The 14,143-nt window shown below is 39.4% G+C and overlaps 1 protein-coding gene across 1 annotated transcript in view; it reads left to right on the forward strand.

Annotated features, from left to right (window-relative positions):
* Positions 1 to 1,517: 1,517 nt before the first annotated feature.
* Lamb3 (laminin subunit beta 3) overlaps positions 1,518 to 14,143 on the forward strand; it is a 149,837-nt gene continuing 137,211 nt past the window's right edge. Inside the window, exon 1 of the mRNA XM_071600110.1 lies at positions 1,518 to 1,574. The gene's annotated coding sequence lies outside the window, so the exon portion shown is untranslated. The remainder of the gene's footprint in view (positions 1,575 to 14,143) is intronic.

Here is a 14,143-nt window from a genome sequence, read left to right on the forward strand (position 1 = left end):
AAATTTTAAATTCATCAGAAGGAAAAATAAATATTTCCTTGACTCCTATACATTTGCAAGATTACTTCTCTACAGGGGAGTTATGACTTTACTATATCATGGTGGATATAGTACTCAGTCCTTTTCAACTCTTTGGTGGTTTTGTATCATCATTGTTGGTAAAAGGCTTTTTAGCATAATACAATTTAAAAGTTGTGCTGTAAGAGAGTTCAATACTAGCAAGAGCTTTATCTGTTGTATAAAGTTGTCAGAATAAACATTTGTAGCCCTACCCTCTACCCCAAATAAAAAATAATAAGGGGAGGATATTAAATAAAGCTGGGAAGTTATGAAGGATGGAATCTCATGCATGTGTGTCTGATAAAAAGAACAGTTCACAAAAAGTGATGTGAGAACCACAACCTTAAACAAAGTCCACTGCAACCTTACACAAAAATATACTTCTGCAAGGACCTCTGCTCAACCACTGTCTGTTTTGACTTGGACAGATGCCATCCTTGTCATTGATCTTTGCAATAAAGTGTCATTGTTTCAAAAGATCTTATGTAATCCTCCTCATTTTGCCTTTAAAAATTTGCCCTTGCCTCAGCCTCTTTGAATATGCTCAATTTATTATGGCATGCCTATTTCCGTTACACTGCTATTTCCAAATAAATTTAATTAATCTTTGGAGAATTTCTTTCTATTTGTTTTGTAGTTTGACAGTGCTAAGAATCCGAAAGACCAAACCATAAGGCACAAATAACATTGGATCTATTCTTGTGGGTCCAGCATTGAGCAAGGAACAAGTTACTTTTTGTCCTAACCTCATGAGAAGGATAGGCTCACAAGTTTTGACTTTGAAGGTCCCTGACAGGATGCAGCCTCAGGGCTGGGGTAGAGGTAGAGGCAGGTGAGACAGAAGAAGAAAGAATACCATAGACCAGAAAAAGGAGGGCCTTCTAAGTACCCATCTCTGGCTCCAAAGGACAAACCATCTTTAGAACAACTTTAGTTCTACTTTATCCTTCCTTTCAGATGTGTCTCCTTGGGCCTGCCAGAATATGAAATTGCTTATTTCTGAGTTAAATATCATAATGACTTGTCCTATCAGTTTGAAATGCTGCTTTATAAACTTGAAACATTTCTGCTTTTTAAGTTCACTCAACACAACTCAACTGACCAGATTATTTAAAAAATGTGCGTCACCCTGTACTACATAAAAGAAAAATATTTTAAGTGACTCATAGCATCCTTCAAAGTAAATGCTCTGTAGGCCATTTAACTTCAGCCCATCTGAAGCACCAACTCCTCTCCCCAGTGTGTGTGAGTTGTTTAGTAAACAACTAGCTTATGACCCAAAATCCCACATTATTAAAGAGCACACTTACTAAGAGAATATGTTACTGAGTTACCAAAAATCATCTCCTAACATAAAATTAAAGATATGAAGCTTCTATTCATTAAAATGTTTCCACTTCCTTTTCTTCCTGTACATATTGTTTTTGTTATATCTTAGGCAGTCAACTCTTATTAGTGTCTCCAGCTGAACATCCTAAGAGCCTCAATGTGGGAGTTGCTACCTCTCTAATAAGGTGAGTTAATTTTGTCCTAGCCAATAGAGTGGTCCCCTTTCTGAAAGTGACAATTTTCCTTCTTTGTTGTTTCTTGGTACGGCCCTATCTTGCAGAGACCTTTTTCTCTACGTTTTACATATTTCTGTGTATCTTTCCAATCTAGTTTTTTACTTATCTATACAAAGAATATTTAAATTGATGTAGTGAAATTGAACCAAAATTAAACTCACTAAGAAAATGGACATATTAGTTTGCTTTCAGACATGATGGCAGAGAGCACTTGAGGGACTTACTTTGGAGACTGATCAAGAAGGCAAAATAAAACTGGGGACACAGTGGTAGAGCATTTGCCTAGCATGCATGAGGCCAGGGTTCCATCACCAACACTGCAAAAAAAAAGGAAGATAAAGAAGATGACAATAAATCAAACATTCAGTTTTCTAAAAATTATAGTATCACTAAAAGATTTTTTTAAATAAGTACTTTAATTCCACCACCATCTACAAATCAGTTTCATATATTAGTTTTTATCCATATGCACATGAATTTTTGTACACATTTTAAATGTAGTTAAACCTACAATTATGTCTATTCTTGGTACTAAATCATAATTACTTTTCATGTTTTTATATTTTTCATCTTTTAATGCTGTTATGATCTTTTATAACATTAGTGTACCACAATCTATTTATTAAGGAGTAGCCATGCAGCCTAGTATTACTCAAAATAATTATCAACCACTGGTTAGTGCAATGTAAATACAACAGAATTCACATAATAAAAATGAATTTTTAACTATAATTATAATAATTCAGAGCTAAGATAACTTTCAACTTTGTAACAAGATTTTTTTTAACTTTTTTGGGAAAGTAAGTACTGGGGATCAAACTCAGGACCTCAAACCTGTCATGTAATGCTCTACCATTGAGCCACAAGATTCCTTTACATATCACCTCTGTTATCTGCTCCTCAAGGCTGTAGCTCATCTGAAGCACATTGCCCTGAGTGGCAACCAGGGATAATTGATTGGCAGGTGCATCAGAAGTTGGACTGCCTGAGCTTGAAGTTGGACTTTATCACTTTAAGCTTTACCACTTATTGCCTGCTTAAACTTGGTAAATCTTTGCATTTCCCATGTCCTCCTTTGTAAAGATAACAATAGTGTAGAACAGGTGCTTATCACCCTTAAGACTCTGGTTTCAATCCCCAGCACTGGGAAAAAAACAAAGCAGTAATACCTACTCTACAGGATTATTTTAGGATTACATTAAATATACTCATAAAGCACTCGATAAATGTTAGCTGTCACTATTGCCATAGCAACATCTGCAACTGGGAACATCTACCTGTGACTTTTAATGGTTATGATAAAGTTGATTCTCATCAGCTCTACAATTGAATGAAAGAATTGTTTTAAATCAATTACTTGGAAAGATTAATAAGCAAATGACACCTCTCTACCCATGGAATAATAATAAAAGTTAAAATGTACATTTTTAAGTTCACTCAACACAACTCAACTGACCAGATTATTTTAAAAATGTGTGTCACCCTGAACTACATAAAAGAAAAATATTTGAAGTGATTCATAGCATCCTTCAAAGTAAATGCTCTGAAGGCCATTTAACTTCTATTTTAAGTCACACTAAACCAAATGTGCTCTGGGATAAGTAATGGGAATCATAATAGCACACCTACTTCTTAGGGTTGTTTTGAAGATTTAAATTCATTAATATTCAGAGTAGAATAGTGCCTGAACATAGTAAGTACTTCAGATGTGTTTGCTAATAAAATAAAAATAAAATTGTTCCAATATGGTGAAACTCTTACTAGTTTTTGCATGATGTGATCTGTAATTTTGTTCATATGGAAGCTATACAGAGGAATTTAAATTTTATTTTTATGGATATTTTTGTCATTTCTATTTTTTAGCTTTTACAGATAATGCTGCAAATGGGAATCTTTATGCATGCATTTATTTGCTTTTCTTTAAAAAAAATTTTTTAAGGATAAAATCCCTGGAGTAGATTTTATGGTGCCGGTTAGTGAATAAGCAGTTTAGTTCAGACAAGAACACTGTTTAGAACTGGGCTTTAGGGCAGTTGAATTTGCTGGAGTTGACAAGATCCAGAGAGCTGCCCAGAGATGGGGGTGTTCCCAACAGCTCAAGGGCTGGGTGCTGCTGGTTGATAGTGGGAGGGGAAAAACAGGGTGATGTGATACAAGGAGAAATGGCTGGTATCCAGTGAGATGATTTTTAGATCCATTTACACCTCTCCTTTGAAATGCAAAGTTGTTCTGTCACCAGGATCTGTTTTCGTCTTTCTTTTCTTTTTTCTTTTTGGCAGTACTAGGGATTGAACCTAGAGGCTTTCAACTGCTGAGCTATATCACCCGTTCTTTTTATTTTCAGACAGACTTGCTAAATTGCTGAGGTTGACCTTGAATTTGTGACCCTCCTGCCTCACACTTGTGAGTAGGTGGGGTTACAGGTGTGACCTCCACACTAAGCTCAGGATCTCTGTTTCTATTAAAGCCTTTTCCTGTATGGGGGCTGTGAATGCATTATTTCTCTATATGCTATATATATTCTATATATCCTATACATGCTAAAAACTGCATTTAGAACTAGGGATGCAACAGTAAGAAAAATATGGTCAGTGCCATCATGCATTTACATGCAACACAGAAGACAATTTTAAAGGTAAATTTAAGATGTGAGAAACTCAAGTGATAGATGTAGAAAATTTTAGAGGCATGGGACAGATCTGGGAAATCATTCATCCCAGACTTAAGATATGAGCCTGGGTGGCAGAAAAAACATTTTCCTAGAGGCAATAATGGTCAGGCTAAACCTTAAAAGGTTGAGCAGAAAAAGGAAGAATAAAGAGCACTCTGAGCAGAGAAGATGGCAGGGCTTTCAGAGGACCAGCAATTTCATATCCTTGGGGAGTCAAAAGCAGGGCAAGTAGCTTGAGATGTGGCTGGAGAGACAGGCAGGATCCTTGTACTTTGCTTTAAAGAATTTGGAGTTTTTATGGACATGGTGCCCAAGAATGGCTTTGGAAATAAGCCTACCTCCACTCAGAGCTATCTGCCCTGGTTTCCCCATACCTTGTTTTTTCTTTCCGTGAGGCTTGGAGCACCTTGTCATTTCCAGCTAGGGTGACCACTAGCTGTCGCTATTGAACAGATCCTGCTCCCCACAGCTCAAGGCCAAGCTCAAGGCTGCCAGGGCAGGGCTGTCACCAGATGGCTGAGTTGGCCTCCTCTAGGTTTGTTCTTGGGCTGTGAACAGTGACTTGCTTGTGGGCTCCTTCACGAGGAGGTGGTGGTAGTAGAAGCTTGCCAGGAATCACATGGTGCCGTATTCAGCCACTGAGTGGTGCTGCCTCCCCTGAAGGCAGAAGGAGGCCTATGAAGGGAAAGTCTAGTCAGGGTCTTACTCTTTGGTGCTAGAGTGGGCTAGCTTTGGGGTCCACTCTGTCACCCGGGGCTCAGGCTGCCACAGGACTGTTCAAAGACAGCATGAAGAAATCCTGAAACACCTCAGCCCAACAGTCCAGATCAGCCAGTCTCTTAGACATGTGAACACTGTGTCCTTTAGGCCTCAGCCCTCACGGCTGTGGGGCTCTTTGGCCATAAATATGTTCATAAATGTGTACATGTGGTTGCAAAATGGTTTTGCAAAATGCTCATGCATCCTTCTATGTGGCCTCTGTTTTCTTACCCTTCTTCTCAGAAACTCCTCTCTTCACAGCCTTCCCAATTCACCCACTGTTCATCTGACACTTTTCTATTTTTTAAGAATCCATTTATATATCTATAACATATATCTATATGTAATTACATACAATATATGTAAATACAAAATGTTATATAATTTTACCATATGTTTTTGTTGCATATAAGTACTTACATATTATGATATAATTATATATATAGGATTACCATAGCGGAGCAAACTAACATATCCATAGTTACCTTGTGTGTGTGTGTGTAAAGGAGGCAGTGAAGAACCTAAAATCTCTCTTAGCAAAGTTGTAACTATCCTCCTGCTTCTGGTGAAGTGTTAAGCTGAGCCATTCTGGCATATGGATTACTTAAGTTAAAGGCACTTACAAACAGCAGGGCCAGAAGGTCACTCTGACCTTTGAGTTTTTTTTTTTTAAATATATAAAGCAGAAGTTGCAATTCCCATGTGAAACATGTCCTTATACTAAGAAAAAAAGCAATATTCTTATTATCAAGGACAAGAAAACAGAAGCCAAGAGAAAACTGTGCAAACCAACCTTGTTAAACTAAGTTTTTGTCCTTCCAGTCACTTCTGTGTCCAGTTAAATACCTGAGCCCAAACCCCTTTGCCTTTTCACATTGTCATAGTTTAACATTCTTTGTCTGATTCAGCGTCTAAGAAACTGACTCAAACAGCTTCTTTTGATCTTATGTGGGCTCCAGTGCCACAAAAATTATATTAAATACATTTCAAAGCTTTTCTTCTATTAATCTTGTATTAACTTAATTCTTGGGCCCAACAGGGACCCTCATGGAAGTGGAGTTTTGCCATCCCCTACCCTGTAGTTACATCTCTAGGCTTATTTATCTTCTATAAATGAAGCTATGTGCTCTTTGATTTCCATCTCCCTGTTCCTCCTTCTGCTCCCAATGGTAACCAGGACCAACCTTTTGATTCTGTGTATTTTGAGTTTTATTTTTAAGATTCTGCATTTAAGGGAAGTTATGCTGTTTTTGTCTTTTCTGTTCTAACTCATTTTACTTAGCATAATATCCTCTAGGTTCATAAATGTGTACATGTTGTTGCAAATGGCAAAATCTCCTTTTTAAAGGCCAAATAATATTTCAATTTGTGTATACATATATATGTACATATGTATACATATACCATGTGAATAGTGTGTGTGTATATATATATGTGTATACACATATAAATGTGTATGTGTACACATATTTATACACACACACCATGAAAAATGCCATGATGATCATGGGGGTGCAGATACCTTTACTATATGGTCATGTAATTTCCTTGGTGGTACTCAATACAAAGATTGCCAAGTCATACGTGTCAATATAAAACAAAAACCAAAGAAAATAAAAAATCATCAGAGATTCTTCAAAGAATAGTGACATTTATTTGATAATATTACAATGGGAATATGCATACCATAGTAAACTATGGACGTATTCAAAGAAGTTGAGGCAAGGGTAAATTTTTAAAGGCAAAAATGAGGTGGATTGCATCAGTTACTTTCAAACAATAATCCTTGACCACAGTGATTAATAACAAGTGTTCTAAGTCCAAGGTTGAGCAGTCAGTGACTAATTTTTGTAGAAGATTGCAGTGGCTTCTGTGCAATCTCATGGTTCTGGCAAAGTCTCAGGCAAACATGCATAAAATTTCTTCCTTCATGATCTCCTAGCTTTATTTACATTTTGTTGTTGTTGGGTTGACATAAGTGACTCCATTTTTATTCTTACAACTCTCCCATTTCTTTCACCTTCCCTAGTCTTGGTCAAGATCTTTCTATGGAAACATCACTGATCAGTCATCCTAGAGTTAGGTTTTGATTGACCCTTCTGGATTGGGACGGATCTGTCCCAGTTGTTGGTATGGTTTGGTCCCACTTCAGGGGATGTAGTAGATGGATGGGGTGTAGGGTAAGGGGTGGGCAGTGTTGGAAATCAGTGTCAAAACCCTTTTAGCCACATTTGAGCAAAAGATGTTTAGTAGGAGCGGTTCTCAGACTGTGTTTACCTTAAGTGCATTTTTAATTTCTATTCTCTCTGTCTTGTGGGTGATAGCTATCATCTCAAAGCATTGGGCCAGCATTATTTTTTTTTTAAGAACTGTACTTCTGCAGAATTTTGACAGGCAATAGGTACAAAGGTTAAAAAGGAAAATATAAAACAACATCAAAAAAACCCCAAACAATCCCATGCCATTTGCCATGAATTGGTGATCCCTTGGAGAAGGATGAAAGACTAGGGGTGCTGAGATATTGGCGTTGTGAGACATCACGAATACCTATTTCCCTTTCCCTTAGTAGTACAAATTAGCTTATTTATTTACTTCCCATGAGAAATTAAGGGGTACTTCTGGGACTTGTTAGTATATGTCCCAGCACTCTGAGGTGAGCACAAATGAAGAAGAATAGGAGTTCTTGGAAAATTCCCTAGACCTAGTCAATACCAGAAGGGATCATGGGTTCTATCCTATATCACTTTGAAAGGGGAATGGGAGCTCATTTTGAGCCAGGAGGTCTGCCCCATAACCCAAGTCCTAAAGAATTGGTTGTAAGCCTAACATATGCTGCATTCTTACTCTAATGCAACTTTAGAGCCATGTATCCAAAGGAGACATGTAGTACAAACTACTGCAATGTGAGAAGAAAATATTGGAATTTATTTTATCTTGTCTTTTAAAGATCTTATATCTTCATGTTTTATATTAGTAAATATTTATGCATATATTATATAAAAGATAATTATATCTCCTTTAGAAATATATATACTTAATCATATTTTTTTTCATGATTTAATGATGAAGTTTGTGATCAAAAGCTTTGGAGACCACCACTCTGGAGAATCTTTAATTCAGTCCTTTGAAGCTTATCATAGACTATTGTCTCACTCTGTTTTCTGTTGTTATAACTGAATACTGTAGTTTGGGTAATTTATAAAGAAAAGATTTATTTGGCCTGTGATTCTGGAGGCTGGGAAGTCCAAGAGCATCCTTTCACCCCAGCCTCAGCATCTGGTGAGGGACTTGTTTCATTGTAACATAGCAGAGAGCAGCATATAGTGAGACAGAGCAAGCAAACTAGAGAGCTTACTTTTAAAATTTTTTTTTTCCACAAAAAGTCACTCCCAGGACAATATACTAATCTATTACTCCATGACTGAATTACTTCATCCACAAGGGCAAAGTCAGTACAGAGTCATAGCCAAAAGATCCCACCTCTCAACACTGATGCTTTAGGGACAAATTTGTAACACATGAACTTTTGGGAAATGTGTTCAGACCACAGCAACTATCCTTTGGGATGGATCTGAGATGCTGGCCCAGAGAAGTCCATCCCAGGAAAAAGATCCAGTATACACGGAGAACAGAAGGACAGATGCTCTGGAGAAAGACTTGGTGTAGAAGTAAGACTTAACTGTCCTTGAGAAGTCACTCTCTAGGACAGCAGGTGGGAAGTCTGTCCCTTGTGCCATGGAAGTCAACTCCTCTGAAGATGAAAAGACAGGATACAAAGAATTTTTAGGGTAGTGGAGCTACTTTGTATAATGCCATAAGTATGGATACTTATCATTGTACATTTGTCTAAACCTATAGAATATATAATACCAAGAGTGAATTTTAATATAAATGATGGATTTAGAGTGTCAATCCTCAGAGTTCCCTCACACCTGATTTCTAGAACCTTTGATTACATTCTTTCCTGAGGAGAGGGATTAACAGTTTCCCAAAGGGCAATTTGAAGAGGTGGGAGGCCTAGCATAGTTTCCAGCGTGGGTGGAGCCATGACCAATTAGAATCTTGCAGCTAGTCTGTGGGAGTGGATGCTGTCAGTGTGCTTGAGAGCATGACACCTTAGAAATCCTGTGTCCTCCCTGCTTCTGTAGTGATTTACACTTGTGACAAATGCCTGATTTGCCTAAGAGAACCCCAATTTTTTTGGGGGAAAACTCCATTTGTCAACTTCTCCTGCAGGGAAATGTCCTGCAGGGTCATGTGATGTGGCTCTGGACCATTCCAGACTTCCCAGGATGCCCTCTATCAGGGATCCAATTCAGTGCACGTGCACCTTTTGCCTTTCACCTTGTCCCTTGTCCTTTCTCTTGCTGGAAAAACATGAGTGATTCTGAAGGCCGAGCAGCTATCTCAAGACCACACAGCTATGAGGAGGAAGACGGATAGCTGAGTGGAAAGACAGAGGAAGTCTGGGTCCCTGAAGGCTCTGGTCTGCCCCTCCCAGACTTTTGTTACAGGAGGAAAATAAATCTCTACATGATTCAGCAGCGTCAGACAGTTAAATTTTCTATTACTCCCAGGAGAAGGCAGGGCTTACAAACATGAAAGTCTAGACTATAGGACTCTCTGACACTTTGAAAGAGGCTGCTGCTTCCATCAATATGCCAATGCTCTTAGAACTGAAGAGTGGGAGCCCTGGTTCCCTCTCCTTCTCTGGCAATCAGAGAAAGATTTCCTGCCACTCTGCTAGGCAGCTCCGCCATACTTGCTGACAGGAAAAAAAAAAAAAAATCCAGTTTGATTTTTGTTATGTGAGTTTGATTTCAAATCCTGGAGGGGAGAGACAGTGAGCTTATTGTTTAAGAGGAACTAATTCTGTCAGGAATGTGGAAAATGAGAGTCCCTGTGATATGCCAGGGCTGGCTGTGTGGCTTGAGAAACTGATGATACCTATCTCTTCTTCATCCACAGGAGCCATGTCACCTGGGAGGTGCTGAAACTGACTATTTGCATAATTACATCCTGGAAATAGGCAAATGCTACAAATCAGAAATCCAGGCATTTTCCCCCTGATTTTATCTGGAGAGCTAGTTGTTAAATAATGACCAACACGCCACTGGAAAAAGAAGCAAGATCTAGTTTAATATTAACAACATAGATATTGTTTCGCTGCTTCATTGCTCTCCTGCTTTCCCGGGCCATCTAAAAACCTGCAAATAAGCAGAATCAGGGAAAGGTCTATTTACATGGGACAGTCTGAAGTCTTTAGTTTGTCTTTGGGGCTCAGGAAAACATGCAAGGGTTCAGTCTAAGAGCAAAAACTCATTTCAACTTGACTTTGGATGTTGATTACGTTCTGGTCTTAGCACTCATCCAGCCTCCTGATCAGCCTTCCTTTCTCCATCCTGTTGACAATCTGCAGGGCTCTTCTCTTGCAAAGCTGGCTTTTTGCCTGCCCTGTGTCAGCCCCAGAAACCCTGGATTGGCATCCGGCCCCCCCTCATGATTTTCTCTGGCTCAGCACCTATGGGGCAGGTGTTCCTCTAGGTGTTGGGGGACAAGAATCAAAGCAGATAAAACTCCTGTCCTATGAAGCTGTTAACAGTGCTGCCCCTTTTTGAAGTGTCCTTTGACTACCCCTCCTTTCCCTTGGCATTCTAAATTCTAAAGGAAAGGCACACCTAAATGATTAAGATGGAAATTGCTAAATAATCTTTCTATAGCTTTACAGAACTGAGAACATCTGGTGACCTTCAGATAACATTGGAATGTGTAACACCCTTCATATTCTTTAATTCCGAACATCAACTAACACCGAGCATGTAAAGGGCTGTGATATTTAACTTGTAACTTTGTAACTAGCCTCAGACACAGGCCCTGGATGACAAAGACCTCTCTCAGCACGTAGCCTTCCTGCCCAACCCCCCACCTTCCCTCTCTACAAAAGCCTTATGCATTCCCTGAGTTTCTCAAGATGGAAAGTGGTGGATGATAGCTTCTCTATCTTTTCAGAGTGAGCATTGAATCAGCCTGCTTTCCTTCCCAACAATTCTCATCTCCCCAGTATTGCCTTTCAAGTGGTAAGCAGCTAGACTTGGGTCTGTAACAAAGCCAGTCCTAGTAGGGAGAATGTAGCAGATGGTATTTTCCAAAGATGGATACTTCAGTATGTTGCTCAACCTACATGTTGTTCTTATGATATAACACTGACACTCCTCCAACAAGAGGTGAGGTTTGTGTTCCCTTTTCCTTCAAATGCGTGGGTCTTCAGGTCTGCTTTGATCACAAGTGTATGGTTGGTTCTAAAAGGCAATCCAACTTCTGCCTGGCTCTTTCTCTTGGGACTTATGGCTTGAGTCTGGAGGCTCTGTCAGAAGTCCAGCAACCCTGAAGTTGCCAATCTGAAAGACCACAGAAAGGTAGAGAGACTTCCAAGGTGCTTTTCAGGCCCCAGTAGCTATTTCAGGCCCCAGTTGTTTAGGTATTTCCAGTACAAGTACCAGACATGTGCATGAGCAAGCTATCTGATGATCCCAACTCTTGACCTTTGAGCCATTGCAGCCTCAGTGATGGAACAGAAATTAATCTAATCTCTGCCCAGACTGCTTATTTGTGGGAGGTACACATATTTTGTTTTAAGACACTAAATTTGGAGATGGTTTGTTGTGTAGCCATAGTAATTTAACGATGATGGGGGTGGGGGGAGGAGAAGAAACGAGACAAGGAGAAGAAAAATCAGAGAAGGGAGATATATCTGGGCAGTTTTGAAATTTCATTTAGAGTGGTAAAGGAAGGCTTAATAGAGAAGGCAACTTTTGAAGAAAGAACTGAAGGAAGAGAGGAAGATGGCCTTGTGGATCATTCCAGGCACACAGAATATGCTTAATATGTTCCAGGAATAGGTAGGCCAATGTGGTGGGAGAGGGGAGAAGAAGCTAGTAGGAGACAAGGTCTAAAAGCTAATGAAGAGTGAGATCATAGGTCTCTGTGAGGACTTAGGTCTTGACTCTAAGTGGGTTTTGATGCTGGTGTGACATATTTCTGTTTTAATCAGATCACATTTTTGCATTGAGATTCCTAGAAGTGAAATTTTCTGTCAAGAGATGTGTAGTCTTGGCTTGTCTTTGTTGGTAGTCCAAGATTATATTACTGCCTGCATTCATTTCCTGGGCTGCAGTAAACTGGGTGGCTTAAAACAGTAGACATTTATTCAGTCACAGTTTTGGGGGCTAGAAAATCGACTGTGCTGGCAGGAGCACAGTCCCTCTGCAACCCGTGGAGGAGAATGCTTCCTTGACCCTTCTTACCTGCTGATGGAGGTTTTTGTCTTTGACCTTGGTTGCCTGCAGCTTTATCACTGGAATCCTGCTCCTGTTACCACACACTGTTCTCTCTGTGTTTCTTTACCTCCACATGACTGCCTCTTTGTAAGGACACTTGTCATATTGCCCATCCTCATTCACCATGACCTCATCTCAGTCTCACTAATGATCCAGTTCCAAATATGGTCATGTTCTGAAGTACTAGGGATTAGGGTTTAAACCTGTATTTTACAACTCAACCTATCACACTACCATTTTAAGAACCTCAGGACTACTCCTCAGGGGAAGACATTCCGAATTTTGTAAGTTCTCAGAATAATGCCTTATGTAGTTAGCCTTCCCATTCTCCATCCCTGCCCATTTCCTATGCCTTGGGGTTTATTCTGTGTGAGTACATATAAGTCAACTTGATCCCTTGTTATTATGACATAGTGGTTTCATAATATCGATGTCCTCTAATTTAAACATTTTCCAGTGAGTAAACATTAAGGCTGTTTTCAATTCTGTCTTAGCTACTACAAATGTAATACTTGGTGAAATGGTTATTTTCCTAATGGTTAAAACAGCTCCTTCGTGGGAAGATATTATTTTTGTTTAAAAAGATATTGCTGGGTGGGCCTCAAGCTAGAGTCAGAGTCAACTGTGCATGATAAATGGGAGACAGGGAGGAATGATATTGGACTCTCTGAGAGCTGGACTCAGATAAGAGGTGAAGCACTTTGAAAGGGACATGGCCAAGGGGCTATCTCTTGAGTTAAGAGGTGCACACTGAATGGATATAAACTCAGTCTTCTTTCTTCCCTCTGTAATACTGGAAAGTACTGTATTGCTCAGGATCCTTTCAGTGAGGGAAGAATTCCTTTCAGAATTCACAAAGTGATGCTGAATTTTATGTCAGTATTAGTGAGATGGGAGTGATGTATACCTGGATTCCACATGTGATACGAAAATGGACATCCTTGTGCATTTATCATTAAGCTCATGGTAGAGTGAGCTAGAAAGGGCAGGTTCTTTTTTTTAATTTCTGGGTACTGGGGATTGAGCTCAGGGGCACTCGACCACTGAGCACATCCCTAGCCATATTTTGTATTTTATTTAGAGACAGGGTCTCACTGAATTACTAGTGAAACTTGTCCAATAATAAGGGCCATTGTACTGCTGCTTACCCAGGTAAAGAGGAGTACTATCTTGATACAGCCAGGGCCTGCCAGAATGGGGAGGGCAAAGTCTGAATGTTATGAGGTACTGGCATTTAGTTTAATGTGGGGCTTTAGCAAGGTGGTGTGGTGAGTATTGTGTAAGGATCATAATACAGAAGTTTGAGATTAGTGAGCACAGTATAGCCAGGGTTTTGAAGTGAGGGATCCAGGGAGACTTAGGAGTAGCAGTCATTTGATGCTATCTATTGAAAAGCTGAGCACTTGTAAATGGGTTTTTTACATTTATCTTACTAGACAAGAGTTTCTTGGAATAGTAAAGTCACACTGAAAAGGACAATGGAATTTTTTTAATATTTATTTTTTAGGTGTAGATGGACACAACACAATGCCTTTATTTATTTATGTGGTGCTGAGGATCGAACCTGGGTCCCACCTGTGCAAGGAAGCCACAATCCCAGCCCGACATTGGAATTTTAATGTCACGCTAGTGAAGATGATAAACTACATGGGTGTAGATGGTTTCAGTTCTCAGACCTACTTTTTGAGATCTTTCCCTTTAGATTCTGGGAAAAGGCTCTTGTAGAAAGGTGTTACCTGTCCCCAAGCAAA

Source organism: Marmota flaviventris, chromosome 12 (genome assembly GCF_047511675.1).
Source record: "Marmota flaviventris isolate mMarFla1 chromosome 12, mMarFla1.hap1, whole genome shotgun sequence".
NCBI lineage: Eukaryota > Metazoa > Chordata > Mammalia > Rodentia > Sciuridae > Marmota > Marmota flaviventris.